The 14369-nt window shown below is 41.7% G+C and overlaps 1 protein-coding gene across 3 annotated transcripts in view; it reads left to right on the forward strand.

The window, feature by feature from the left end:
- The first annotated feature begins 240 nt into the window (after positions 1 to 240).
- TDRD7 (tudor domain containing 7) overlaps positions 241 to 14369 on the forward strand; it is a 77304-nt gene continuing 63175 nt past the window's right edge. Inside the window, exons 1-2 of one of the 3 annotated variants that reach the window (XM_042963650.1) lie at positions 241 to 393; positions 3461 to 3531. The gene's annotated coding sequence lies outside the window, so the exon portion shown is untranslated. Of the gene's footprint in view, positions 394 to 611; positions 809 to 3460; positions 3532 to 14369 lie in introns of those variants that run through there. The other 2 variants (XM_042963648.1, XM_042963649.1) reach the window with 2 other exon arrangements.

Raw genomic sequence — 14369 nt, forward strand, 5'->3', positions numbered from 1 at the left:
GCCGCGGGTACTTGCGTTGTCCACGGGGAGGCGCGCCTGAACCTTCCCCGCAGTCTTCTTCCGCCGTCGGCCCGTGCGTGGGCACGCGCAGAAACCGCTAGGCGGCATCGGTTTCCCTCCCCACGCGCGGACGCCGGCGTGGGCCGACGCGGCCGGAGAGCCCGCGCGTGCGCAGAGCCGAGGCCGGGCTGCCTTCGGGGCGGGGCGGAGCGGGGCGGGGCAGAGCGGGGCGGGGCGGGGCGGGGGCTTGAGGTGAATCCCGAGCCGTGGCTGCGGCTCTGGCCGTGCGGGGAAACCGAAAGTGGGCGGCGGCCGCGGCTGTGGGCCTGGCGGAGACGGCGGCGGGAGCTGGGCCCAGAGGCGCGGGGACGGGCCGTGGGCCCCCGGGACGAGGTGAGCGCAGGGTTTGCCGCTGCGGGCGCGACAGGTGCCGGGCGGCGTCAGACGGGGTTTCGGGCGGGCGCGGCGCACCTGGGTCACTGGAGGGACAGTGGCCCGGACGGGACTGGAACGGGCCCGGGGCCTCTTCCAGGCAGCCGCAGGAGATGCCCCGCAGGGGGGGCGGGGAGTCGGAGTTCCAGAGCGTTGTTTTAAATCTCTGATCGGACCCCTCCCCCGGCCGCTTGGTGACGGGCTGGGCGTCCGCCCGGGAGCCTGACAGACCCTCCTGCCGCCGGGCAAGTCAGTGCAGCGGGGGAAATGCAGCAGTAGGGGTGTGGACGAAGGGCGGGAGACGCTGACCAGGAAGTGGTTCCACTGCCGCCCCTCCGGAGCAGGGCATATCAGAGCCGCCGGCTGTTTGAGCTCGGTATGTTACACGGTGAGCGTTAAGCCCCTCAAAGGCACGGGCCTCTCTCTACAGACCAGCCCCTGCAGGCCGCTCAGGTAATGCAGGACGCGCATACTATACATTGCTCTCAGACCGGGAGCCCCGGGGCCGGCACACAGCTCTAAGCTAAAAGGAAACACGAATCCTGCAGGGTCAGGTGCTCAGCCTCAAGTTAACGGGAGGGGGATTGGGGCCCGCACAACTTTTCTGCTCCGTTCCGTTTGCGGGGTGTAATGCATTTCCAGTTACAACTGAAGCGTACCAGTCCCACATAGTTTCAAAGAGCAAGAAAGGCGTATGCCTATATTAGAAAAAAGTCCTGGCCCCAAAGGATTCTGATGACCGCCTTACAAAACAAAACAAACTACTGATCTAGGTCACCGCCCCGCCCCGCTACGTCCCATGGTGCGGTGGGAAAATTGCAGAACAAGTGTTCTGTCTAGTGGTATAAAACAACTTAGAGACAAGAGTGAAACTTAGACCCGAATTTCTAACTCATCCTGGGCTGCCTTGATGTGTAGGCGTTGCATACTGCAAACTGTGGGCTTTGCAGACCTGGGTTGGAAATCTGGGCTTCTCCTCTTACTAATTGTGGATGGTGAATAAACTACTTTCTTTGAGCCTGGTTTTCTGTATTATCAAATGGAAATGTTTAACTTACTCCACAAAGCTTTTGTGAGGTAACTACTGTAAATCCTTTGATTTATTATAATGGTCGAGACACGTTAGTTCTTTTCCTTACACCAAAGTTCCTATATTTTACCTAACTGGATTTCAGTTTCTTGGAGGCATCTTTAAATTCTCTGTATAATATTCATGGGCACTTGGTGGGGATTTTTGCATTTCCACTTAGTTGACATTTCGGAGCATCAGTTACAGGCAAAGCACTGTGCTCTGTGCAGGGAATTGCTCCTGGGGCCAGCTGGATTAGAATTCACATCTCCTGTGCCTCGGCCCAGGGCCCTTTGGTGGCACACAGATTTCCTCTTTGCTAGTTAAGCACAGTGAGACGGTGAGGCAGCAGTTGGCAGTGCCTTCAGATTTCAGTCCCTGTAGATTGGAGATGGAACATAATCCCTGCTAATGCCCTTTTAAGTGTATTGGTTGAACACGGCTGAATGAACTACTGTGTTTTGTACCAAGACATTTAAACTCCTTGAAGGACTTCTCTTTAAATTCTCTGTGCAATAGAATCTTGTTGGAGACTTGGTATGAATGTAAAGGAAAATACTTTATAATCCAACTCTTAAGTGCCTATTCTGTGTTTGATCAAGCGCTCTTTTCAAGAACTGAGATTTGACAGAGTGCTTTGCATCTGGGCATTTTCAGGATCAGCGGATGAATACAGGAAGGACAGAAATTCCTTGGTACTTGAGTGAAATCTAATTTCATATTTATGTGAATTGCTTTTTCTTTGTGCAAAACTTTTTTCTCTGCCCTCTACTCCCATATTTGTGCTTTTGAAAGCTTCATTCTTTTTATTATTTCTTCAGTGGGCCAAATGTGTGTGTGTGTTTTTACATTTTTTCTTAAACCAAAAGTAATTTAGCTGAGATGTGTATACATGCCAATGAGAGCTTCTGGTCGGCATGAAATACCTAGTGACTTGCAAACATACTCAATATTTTAGCTGTGCAGCTGTGTCAGGAGGAAGCAAACCTGTGATTTCCTTTAGATCTTTGGATCTCATCTCAGAACTTGAAAGTTGAGAATCACTTTTGGGATGAGCACTGGGTGTTGTATGGAAACCAATTTGACAGTAAATTTCATATATTAAAAAAAAAAAAAAAAAAAAAAAGAAAGAAAGTTGAGAATCACAGATCTTGTCCATCTTCCTTATCACCCATCCATGTGAAAAAAAGAGACCTGAAGTGACTCACTCAAAGGATCATAGCTAATTAGTAGCAGACTGGGCTTAAGACCCCAAATCCTAACTAGGTCACTTTATTATCTCCAGAGTTTTTTTCACTAATATGTAGATTTATGGAAGGCCCTTACTTATTATTCATAATATGTAGTTAGTAATGCATGTACACTTTAGAGCTTGAAATAATAATAATAATAATAATAATAATAATAATAATAGTAATAGTAAAAACCCTGTTCCCTAAAGATACCCTGTGGGGTAGATCACCACCTGAAGGCATTAATTACTATCTTTCCTTTTGAAAGAGTTGGTAAAGGAGTAACTAATTCAGGTGGTAACAAGTAGACTATACTGTAATTGGAAAGAAAAGAGAACATGTTAACATGTTGCAAGATGAGAAATCATCTGGGAAGGGTCTTAGACCAAAACCTTCCCTCTCTTAGCCTCAATTTATTATAAGATGAGGGGTTTGGGATAAACTAGATGATGTCTAAAATTTTTTCAGCACGGACGTTCTGAACTTTTAGGCCTTGGCATGTTAAAATAGTGTCTTCAAGGGGCACCTGGGTGGTTGAGTCGGTTGAGCATCTGACTCTTGATTTCGGCTCAGGTCATGATCTCACGGTTCATAACATTGAGCCCTGCGTTGGACTCTGCACTGACAGCATGGAGCCTGCTTGGGATTCTCCCTTTCTGTCTGTCACTCTCTCTCTCTCTCAAAAACAAACAAATGAACTTTTTTTTTTTTTAATATTGTCTTAAAGTAAAAGGACAGCCAGTTACCAGAAGTATATGCCCTGAGGAGATACTAAAAATTGAGTGGCTGCCCAAGAAGGTAAGAGAGATTACTTGGTGATTTCAGTTTACCCTAATAATTCTTCAGATATATTTTGGGGTTTAGTGCCACTTTGCAGCTCAAATTTATGACATGAAAAATGCATTGAGGAAGATGAGCCAAACAGTACAGTTGAAAATAGTTAAGAAAAGAGAAACTTAAAGATGAGAAAGCACAGGTGAGAGCCAGAGCAGCTGGGCTAAAGGTCTTTGGGTGTAGGGAGTGAGGAAAGTCAGGCAATGGGAAAGCGATAACATGCAAATGATTGAGTCACAGAGGGTTGGTGGTAAAGGCTGTATCTAGAGGACACAGAAGCCACCTTCTTCTGAGTAAGACTTTCTCAGGATGATTACCAGGTGTATTAAAGAGAAAAGCTGTGAGTTTCCAAAATACAGTTTTGAGTGTGAGAATTATTTCAGGCTATTTCAATTACGTAAATCTCTCTCTTTTTTTCTTTTTAAAGGAAGATAATTTTTTTTAAACGTTTATTTATTTTGAGAGAGAGCGAGAGAGATTAGGTGAGAGGCAGAGAGAGGGAGAATCCCAAGCAGGCTCCATGCTGTCAGCACAGAGCCCTATGTGGGGCTCAATCCCATAAACTGAGAGATCATGACCAGGTGCCTCTAAATATCTCTTTGTTAAGGTTGGTCATTACTTTCCCCTATTCCTTGCCCCATTTCTTATACATTGTTAACACTTTGGGATACTGTGATTTATTGTGTAAGGAAAAGAAAAAGGACAGAATGAAAGGATAAAATGAGATGTCAATCGCCACCACTGAATATTTGCAGCAGTGAGAGATGCTTTCAGATTTGGGTGCACACCCTTAAATCAGAACGTGGCAGATCCCTGTTTCATGCCAGATGATCAGTTAAGGGCTGATCACGAAGTCAGTATTCCATAAGTCCAATTTACTTTCAGAAGCCAACTCTACATTTGGAGTAGCTGTCTAAAAGGAAGCCCTAGTTGTGGGAACCAGAAGCCCTGGGTTCTTGTTGTGGTTCTGGCCATAAAGGTATATGAAACCTGGAATAATTACCCTGGGCCTCAGTTTCCTCATTTTTAAACGGAAGGGTTTAGAGGAGATGGTCTGAAGGTGCTCACCAGCATTCCATGCTTCTCTCGGCTCCCCACTGTGAAGTCGGACCTCCATCCTATGCTGCTTTCCTAAGCCAGGCGGGATGTGGGGACATTGTGGGATTGTAGTCTAGCAGGGAATCTCTGCTCTGTGAGCCTTTGCCAAAGTAGTAAGTAACTTTTTGCCTACTAGTTAAGTGAGGAATCTTGGAGGAGATCCAGTGGCTTTCTTTGCAAGCTTTCCAGTTCATAAGTATGTTAATGAGGCAAATAAGAAAATCTTTGGAAAATTCCGATGTTTCAAATTTAATGTGGTTCTAAAAATTTCTCCAATATGCCAATGCTCATTTTACTTTTGGCCATTTAATGCATATATTCATAGGTAGTCTTCCATCCGCACCATGCTTCCAGGAAATGCAGGTAACTTTTGAATGCCAAGTACCATGGTAAGTACAGGTGACCACTTTTGATGCTTGTCATTTGGAAGAGAAGCGAGGAAAGTGCAATTTGTTGTGACACATTGTGGCCATTTTCTTTAAAAAAAAAATTTTTTTTAATGTTTATTTTTGAGACAGAGAGAGACAGAGCATGAGTGGGGGAGGGGCAGAGAGAGAGAGGGAGACACAGAATCCGAAGCAGGCTCCAGGCTCTCAGCTCTCAGCACAGAGCCTGACACAGGGCTCGGGCCCACAAACCGCGAGATCATGGCCTGAGCCAAAGTTGGACGCTTAACCAACTGAGCCACCCAGACACCCCACATTGTGGCCATTTTCTTCCCCCTGAGGTCTTTGCTAGCTGATCTTGGTCAGTTTTTGAAATTAAACATACTCTGATTAAATAATTCCCCAGACATAACTCCACTTTACTCTGGTGTTTATGATTCTTATTCAGCTCAAGCAGACCCTGTATTGTCTAAGGAAACCCTTAAGAATTTTAACTTGAGAAGCTGTGGTCTAAAACAGAGATAACCAACCTTATTTCTCCCAACCTAGCCTAACTTAGTCACCAGGGCTTGCATAACATTCTCAAAATAAAAGTAATTTGAGTTTTTTTAAACTAGAAATTATATTTCTCACAACGCTTTCAGAGAGTAGAAATAAAAGGGGAAAGAGAGTTGGAAGATCAAAATGGCAGCTTTAAAAATTTAGGGAGCCACTTTAGGAAACTTGCAAACTTAATCTTTTGGGGGGAGGATACCTAAAAAATCCTGTCATTGAGGCACAGTTGAAATTCCCATCAACTTCCTTTTGTGCTTCTAATGGATGACATCAAAGATAATAAACTTAATTTTTATAGAGGAAAGTATTCTTGTGTGCTTTTTACAAAAAATTCTTAAGTGTAATTTGCCATCTATAGAAAATCTTGAAAAATTCCATGATAATCATGGAATTAAATTTTAGAGCATTTTAGGGGCACCTGGGTGGTTCAGTCAGTTAAGCATCCAATTCTCGCTTTCAGCTCAGGTCGTGATCTCATGGTTTTGTGAGTTCGAGGTCCACACTGGGCTTGTGCTGGCAGCATGGAGCCTGCTTGGAATCCTCTGTCTCTCTCTCTGCCTCTCCCCCACTCACACGGTCTTGCTAAGGCAATACAGATTAGAAAATAATGATTTCTTTAAAGATTTTTTTAGAGAGAGCATGCAAGCAGGGGAGAGGGGAAGAGGGAGAGACAAAGACTCTCAAGGAGGCTCCACGCTCAGCCTGGAGCCGGACAGGGGGCTCATCTCTGGGCTCCATCCCATGACCTTGGGATCATGACCTGAGCCAAAATCAGGAGTCAGAAGCTCAAGTGTCTGAGCCACCCAGGCATCCCTTTAAAGCTTTAGTTGTAACTTTCTTTTTGTTCATTGCCTAAAGTAGCATTGCTAATGTAGGAGTTGCAAATCCAACTGGAAGAAATTGACAAGCATGAGAATATGACCTACATCTGAACAAGATGAATAGTCACATTTTCCCTCCCAGGCTTTACTGTGCTTAAATGCCTCTCACCAGCTTTGAGATGTTCAGTCTCAGCCCAGGGACTACTTCTCCCTCAAAAAAGTTTTTTTTTTGCAAATAGAGAATCATAGTGTTCCATGAAAATAGCATATGTAAAGGAAAAAAAAGGCGGGGTGGGGAGTGGAAGGGCAGGATAAAGATACTTAATTTGGATTGCAGCCATGTGGTCAAGCCTTGCTTCCCAGTCCTGCCAAGTATAAGGTCTTTTTTTTTTTTTTTTTTTTTTTTAATGTTTTAAAAAACTTTGTGGAACTTTGCCTACTAGTAGTTAGGCTTCTACCATTGGCTGATAAAGCATGTAACTACTAAGTGCTGCTGTGAATTCAGTATCGATTTGTGTTTGTGAATCCCAACAGTATACGCACACTGTTTGGGAAACAGGAATACACGTAAGCATGAGACACTTGCCAGTATTCAAGCAGTGCCTCCTGCTCATAGGGATGTGTGGACTTCTTACCATAACACTGTGTCCCTGACCTGGGCTTGCTCACTGAGAGTGCTGGCTCAGAGTGGAAAGGCCCCGGGGTAATCTACCTGATGGTTCTCAACCACAGCCTGGTGATGCAGTTGGCTCTCTCAGCCAGTTCATAACAATCATGAAAATTTGCAAGTCATTTTTTAATAAAGTAAATTAAAGATGAGTCCTTTAATAGCCTCACATGCATTATGCTATATTTTAGTAAGTAGGAGAGAAAAGGAGTATTAGGTGGATGGAGCACGTGGCATTTGTTCACTCAGTATTTATTGAGTTCTTGTGGGCGAGGCACTAGAGATTCAGTAGTGAACAAAACCTTACACATCCTGGCTTTCATGGAGTTTATAGTCATGCTGGGGAAGCAGGTGGTAAGATTAAAGAATCTTGGGTGGTGATAAGTGCTAAGGAGTGAAATACAGTAGGGAAGGGGTGTAGGGAATATTGGGCAGCTGGCATAACAGTTCTGATTTGGACTAGGGTGTCCAGGGAAGACCTTGCTGAGAAGGTGACCTTTGAGCAAATACCTGAAGGAGCTGAGGCAGTGAGCTGTGTAGCCCCCTGGGACAGGACTTCCCAGACAGAGGGAATGGCAAGTGCCAAAGTCCTGATGTGAGGCTGTCCCAGGCATGTTTGAGGGACAGCAAGGAGGACAGGCTGGGTGGAGTGGAGGGAGTGAAACATAAGCGAAGGAGGAACTGAGGTCAGAGAAGCGGGGTGAGTGCAGACTGTATAGGGCCCTGGTGGTCCCTATGTGAAGAATCGATTCTAGGAGGTTAAGTGGAAGCAGAGACCAGCTAGGAGGCAATTGCCCCAATCCAGGCAAGAGATGTTGTTGGTATGGGCTAAGGAGGGTCACCATGGAGTTGGTGAGGAGTGGGGGAATTATGGATGTCAGCCTGTGTGACACCATGTGGTGATGGTGATAAGAGTTGAGAGCCACTAATACTGAACTCTTTTGTTTTACAGCTAAGGAGACGGGGGCCTGGGAGAAAGGATTTGTCCCAGGAAAATAAACGATTTCTGTGTGGTGATAGTGAACGTGGAGACGCCAGCAAGGGGAGGCATGGGCACAGCCTTCCACAATCCCTTGCCTCTCCCCACAAATCAAATCAAAATCAGTATATCAACTACTAATTATCAGCGCCCCCAAACTGTTAATGTCTGGGAGGTCTTTTCAGGCAGCTCTTTCAGAGTAGATCTTAGGAAGGTAGAGGGGACATCTGAGGGGAAGTAGTCTGAAGTGGTTCTCCCAAGGGTGGAAGGAGTAGAAGGCTTTCATATAGGGCAGCCTGTAGAACCAGTCTCTGATTAGCTTCTAAGATGGGATTAGACTTGGCCTTTCAAACCATCCTATTGGGCTTCTCTTATGTTTCAGTCATAGGATGTCCATTAGTGAGTAGAATGTCAGAAATTTTTTTACCCCATAAATTAGTGTGATTGCTGCTCACTCCCTAATGTAGCTGGGGAAAAGTAGACCACACTGGGGAGGTAGTAATGGAATAGATGCTCTTTCCAGGAAGAAGGGAAAGGAGGAGGCAGTAGAAACTCCTCAAGGTGAAGGGCAAGTCCTTCCTACTGAAACCCTGGGCAGGGGAATTTATAGTGGTTCTGACTGGGGAGGAGCCTGGTGTACTAAACAGTCTAGTCTAAGCCGATCCAGGTACACTGCTAACACCCAAGCAGGTGTGTTCCTACTTGTGTGCCGGCCACCTGGCATTTTATCTACACATTATATGTGTATAATTCATCGTCAAGGCCCGCCTGGAAATGCTGGTATACATAGATGCAAAGTCTAGCTTTACTCAGAAGAGCTCTAAATGAAGAGGTGGGAGGGACAGAGTTTTGAAGGAAAGAAGGTGGGCAAGGTGGAGGTAAAAATGTTGGGGAGGCTTGGCTCTGAGACATGAGTAGGTGATCCTTCAGGTTTTCCTCTTGCAAATGAAAACTTGGCCAGTTGGTTTTTCCGACATGAGGAAATAACCGTGTAGTTAAAGTTCATTGATCTTTGTTGAGTCAGGAACCATTACAAATCAAAGTATTTCTCTTGTAATCAGGAGTTTACTATTTAAGAGCCTGAATTCATACTTTAGATTCAACTTCTGGCAGCCTTGAGATAGAGGTCCCAAAGCCATCCTCTCTTACCTGCTCCCCAGCATACTCAAAGTGTGTTTGGACATCAGGGGCGATGGAGGTGCTCAGACCCTATAGCTGTCTTATTTTGCTGCTTACTCTTTAGAGTGCCTGTCTGTCTCACTGACTTAGAATCTGTAGCATCCCTGTGAGTGGCTTCCATATATGTTACAGTATCTTGGTTATTTCCCCTAGGCTTTGGTTTTCTCATCTACAGGATGAGATTACTTTCTTCCCAGAATTAGTATGTATATTAAATTTTTAGAAAATCCAAATCTCAGAATTTGTATAAGAGAAAAAAAATATGTATGTCTACCCAAAGACTTCTGTTGAAAGCAGCCTTATTTATATCCCCAAACTGGAAGCAACCCAAGTGTCTGTCGGCATTTGAATGGATAAATGGATTGTGGCACATCCGCCACAGTGAAATTAGTACTTATCATAGCATAAGTAGTATTTGCTGAGAAATGGGGTAACACGGGTGAAGCCCAAGAATACGAGGCAAAAGTGATCTATAGTGACAGAAAGCAGATCAGTGGTTGCCAGGAGACAGGACAGTGTGTATGAGAGGGTGAGAGTTGACTGCAAAGTGGCACAACTTGAAAGAGCTTTTTTTTTCTCAGAATTATTGAGATATACTTTACATGTAGTAACTGTCACCCTTTTTTGTTTACAGTACTCTAAATTTTGACTAATATAGTTTGTCAATCAAGACATAGAATATTCCCATCACCCCAAAATTGCCTTGTGCCCTCTTATAGTCAATCCCCTTCCTATACTCCCAGTCCTTGGCAACCACTGATTTAATTTCTGTGCCTATAGTTTTGCCTTTTCCAGAATGTTACATAAATAGAATCATACAGTATATAGCCTTTTGTGTCTGGCTTCTTCCACTTGGCATGATGGAAAGAGTCATCCATACAGTTTTAGGTATCAATAGTTTGTTCCTTTTCATTGCTGAGTACTACTTCACTGCATGAATGTGCCACATTGTTTATCCATTCACCTGTTGATAGACATTTGGATTGTTTCCAATTTGGAGGTACTTATGAATAAAGCTACCATAAACATTTAAAGTACAGGTTTTTGTGTGGACATAGTCATGATTTCTCTTGGGTAATTACCTATGTGTAAGTTTTTTGGGTTGAATATTAAGCGTATGCTTTTGACCTCGTAAGAAACTGCCAAGGTGTTTTTCAAAGTACTGTTTTGCAAGGCCACCAGGCATGTATGAGAATTCCAGTTGCTCTGTATTCTCATTAGCACTTCATATTAGTGGTTTTTTAAAAATTTAAGCTATTCTTACAGATGTGTCGTGATGCCTCATTGTGGATTTAATTTTGCATTTCCCTGATGAATAATGCCATTGAGCATATTTTCATGTGTTTTTCGGCCATCTACATCTCTACTTTAGTATGTATTCAAATCTTTTGCACATTTTTAATCGGGCTCTTTGTTTTCTTATTTTTTTTAAGTTAGTCATTTATTAATGACTAAATGAGATAATCCTAATGAGACTTTCAATGTCTTTGTCTCGTTTTGATGTCAGCATAGTGCTGGCCTCGAAAAATAGATTTAGAAGTATTCCCTTCCCTATGTTTTTTGGAAGAGTTTGTGTAGAAGTGTTATTATTTTTTCTTAAAGTTTTTGGTAGAATTGGCAATAACGCCATATGGGTTTGAGTTTTCCTTGTGTGAAGGTTTTTGACTACAATAATCCTAATGAGAGAGAGAGAGAGAGAGAGAGAGAGAGAGAACACGCGCGCACGCATGTGCATAAGTGGCAGAGGAGCAGAGGGAGAGAGAGAATCCCAAGCAGGCCCCATGCTCAGTGCTGAGCCCAGTGTGGGGCTCGAGCCCATGGCCAGGAGATCACAACATAAGCTCATATTAAGAGTCAGATGTTTAGGGGCGCCTGGGTGGCTCAGTCGGTTAAGTGGCCGACTTCGGCTCAGGTCATGATCTCACGGTCCGTGAGTTCAAGCCCTGTGTCAGGCTCTGTGCTGACAGCTCGGAGCCTGGAGCCCGTTTCAGATTCTGTGTCTCCCTCTCTCTGACCCTCCCCCGTTCATGCTCTGTCTCTCTCTGTCTCAAAAATAAATAAACGTTAAAAAAAATTTTTAACGTCAGATGTTTAACTGACTATGTCACCCAGGTGCCCCTCTTTGTTTTCTTATTGAGTTTTGAGTGTTGCTTATATATACTGGTTATCAGCCCTTTACCAGCTGTGTTGTGAAAATATCTTCTTTCAGTCTGTGGCTTGTCTTTTCATTTTCTCAACAGCCTTTAAAGGAGAAGAAATTTAAAATTTTGATGAGATCCAATCTGTCAGTTTTTTCTGCTGTGGTTCTAAAAAATCTTTGCCCAACTCATGGTCACAAAGATTTACTCCTTTGTTTTTTTCTAGACATTTTACAGTATTAGCTTTTTCAAGTAGGACCTAAATGATCTGTTTTGAGTTAATTTTTGAATATGGTATGAGGTTCATGTTTTGCATATGGATGAGTGGTGGTCCAGCACTATTTGTTGAACTTTGTTCATTGAATTCTTTTGTTAACTTTGTCGAAAATCAGTTGACTATGTGTGTGTGGGTCTTTTTCCGGATTATGTTTTGTGTTCTTTTAATGTGACTGCTTTTTTGACAATACCCACATTACTTTGATTAATATACTTTTATAGTCTTAAAATCAGTGTTTTTGCACTGGCTAGGATCTCCAGTGTGATAAATGAATAGGGATGAAGAGAGTGAACATTCTTGCCCTGTTCCAATCTTAAGGAGAAAGCATTCATTTTTTCCATTACATATGATGTTAGCTGTGGGTTTTGCACAGATATTCTTTATCAGGTTAAGGAGGTCTCCTTCTATTCTTATTTTCTGAGAGTTTTTATCATAAATGATTTTGAACTTTGTCAAATGTCTTTTCTTTACCTATTGATACCATGGGGATTTTCTCCTGTAGTCTCTTGATTGTAGTCCATTACATTGGTTGATCTTTGAATGTTGAATCAGTCTTGCATTCCTAGAGTAAACTATCGTTGATCATGGTGTGTTATCCTTCTTACATATTGTTGGATTTGATTTGTTAATATTTTGCTGGAAATTTTTGCATTTATGCTAATGAGGGATATTGGTCTGTGCTTTTCTTGTAATGTCTTTGTCTCGTTTTGATGTCAGCATAGTGCTGGCCTTGAAAAATAGATTTAGAAGTATTCCCTTCCTATGTTTTTTGGAAGAGTTTGTGTAGAAGTGTTATTATTTTTTCTTAAAGTTTTTGGTAGAATTGGCAATAACGCCATATGGGTTTGAGTTTTCCTTGTGTGAAGGTTTTTAACTACAAATTCAACTTCTCTAGTAGATACAAAGATATTAAGGTTATCTGTTTTTTCTTGAGTGAGCTTTGGAATTTGTGCCTTTCAGTGAATTTACTCCATTTCTTCCAATTGACCAAATTTATTGGCATAAATTCATAATATTCTCCTTTTAATATCTATAGGATCTATATTGATGGCCCCTTCTTTAATCCCATTATTAATAATTCCTGTGTTCTCTTTTTTTTTTTCCTTGATTAATCTACCTGGAAGTTTGTCAATTTTATTGATGTTTTCAAAACACTAGTTTTGGTTTCATGATTTTTTTCTTTACCTTTTCTATTCCATTACTAATCTTTCATCATTTCAATATTGATTTTGGTCTCATTTTTTATTCCTTCCTTTCTTCTACTTTTGGTATAATGTGCTCTCTTTTCTCAAGGTAGTAGGTTAGATCACTGAATTGGGACCTTTCTTCTTTTCCAACATAAGCATATAATGCTGCAAATTTCCCTCTAGATATTGTTTTAACTGCACCCAGTAAACTTTTGTACAATGTATTTTCATTTATTTAAAAATATTTTCTGATGTTTTTGTTCTGAAGGAGGCTTCCTTTCTGACCTTTGTTTTAGAGGTATGTCATTAAATTTGCAAATACATGGGGATTGTCCACGTATCTTTCTGTTACTGATGCCTAATTTAATTTTTTCTAGTCACAGGATACTCTTTGTATAATTTCAATTATTCTAATATTCTAAATTGGTCAAGGATTGTATTAAGTCCAAGAATATATTCTGTTTTGGTGAATGTCCCACGTGCTCTTGAAAAGAATGTATATTCCACTACTGTTGGGGTAGAATATTTTATGGATATCACTTAGGTCAGTGTGGTTGATATTGTTATTAACCTCTTCTATATCCTTACTGATTTTTTTTTGCTTACTGGTTCTACCAATTAGTGAGAAAGGAGTTTTGAATTTTCCAAATAATCATGAATATATTTATTCTTTCAGCTCTATTGGTTTCTGCTTCATGTGTTTTGAAGCACTGATATTTGGTGCAGTCACATTTAGGATTGTTATATCTCCCCGATGAATTAACTCCTTAATTATGTAATATCCCTCTTAATCCCAGGTGATATTCCTTGTTCTAGTATTAATTAATCATGTATTTGGATGTCATATCTTTTTCTTTTTACTTTGAATCTATGTGTTTGTATTTAAAATAAATTTCTTGTACATAGTATATAGGTAAGTCTTTTATATCCACTCTACTGATCCTAAATTTTTATTGAGATATTTTCATCATTTACATTTAATGTAATTATTGCTGTGGTTGACTTTAAATCTACCATTTTGCTAGATGTTATCTCTTTTCTGTCCCCCCCCCACCCTTTTTTTGCCCAATTTTTTTTTACTCCTAATTGCTTTTTTTTTTTTAATTCCAGTGTAGTTAACATGCAGTGTTAGTTTCAGTTGTACATCTAATTGCTTTTTGATTGAATTTTTTATCCTGTTTTATATTTACTAATGGATTATTAATTATATCTCTTTAAAGCATTTGTGGTGGTTGCCATAAGGTTTATGATACATGTCTTTATCACATTCCCCTTTCAAATAATGATATACTACACATTGTGTATATATACATAGTATTAATTCAATCTTGGTGCTGGTGGTGACAGTTCTAAAAGAGTTGATGTTTAATGGAGGGAAGTACAAAATGAGTACTTAGGATATTTGCCATTTAACCTCACTGTCATTTGAGTATCATATTTATTATTAAGAGCACTCACAAATGAGCTGATATCTTCCCTCCTTTTTAAAATGGACAGATGAGGAAATTGCTAGAG

This window comes from Panthera tigris, chromosome D4, assembly GCF_018350195.1.
Source record: "Panthera tigris isolate Pti1 chromosome D4, P.tigris_Pti1_mat1.1, whole genome shotgun sequence".
NCBI lineage: Eukaryota > Metazoa > Chordata > Mammalia > Carnivora > Felidae > Panthera > Panthera tigris.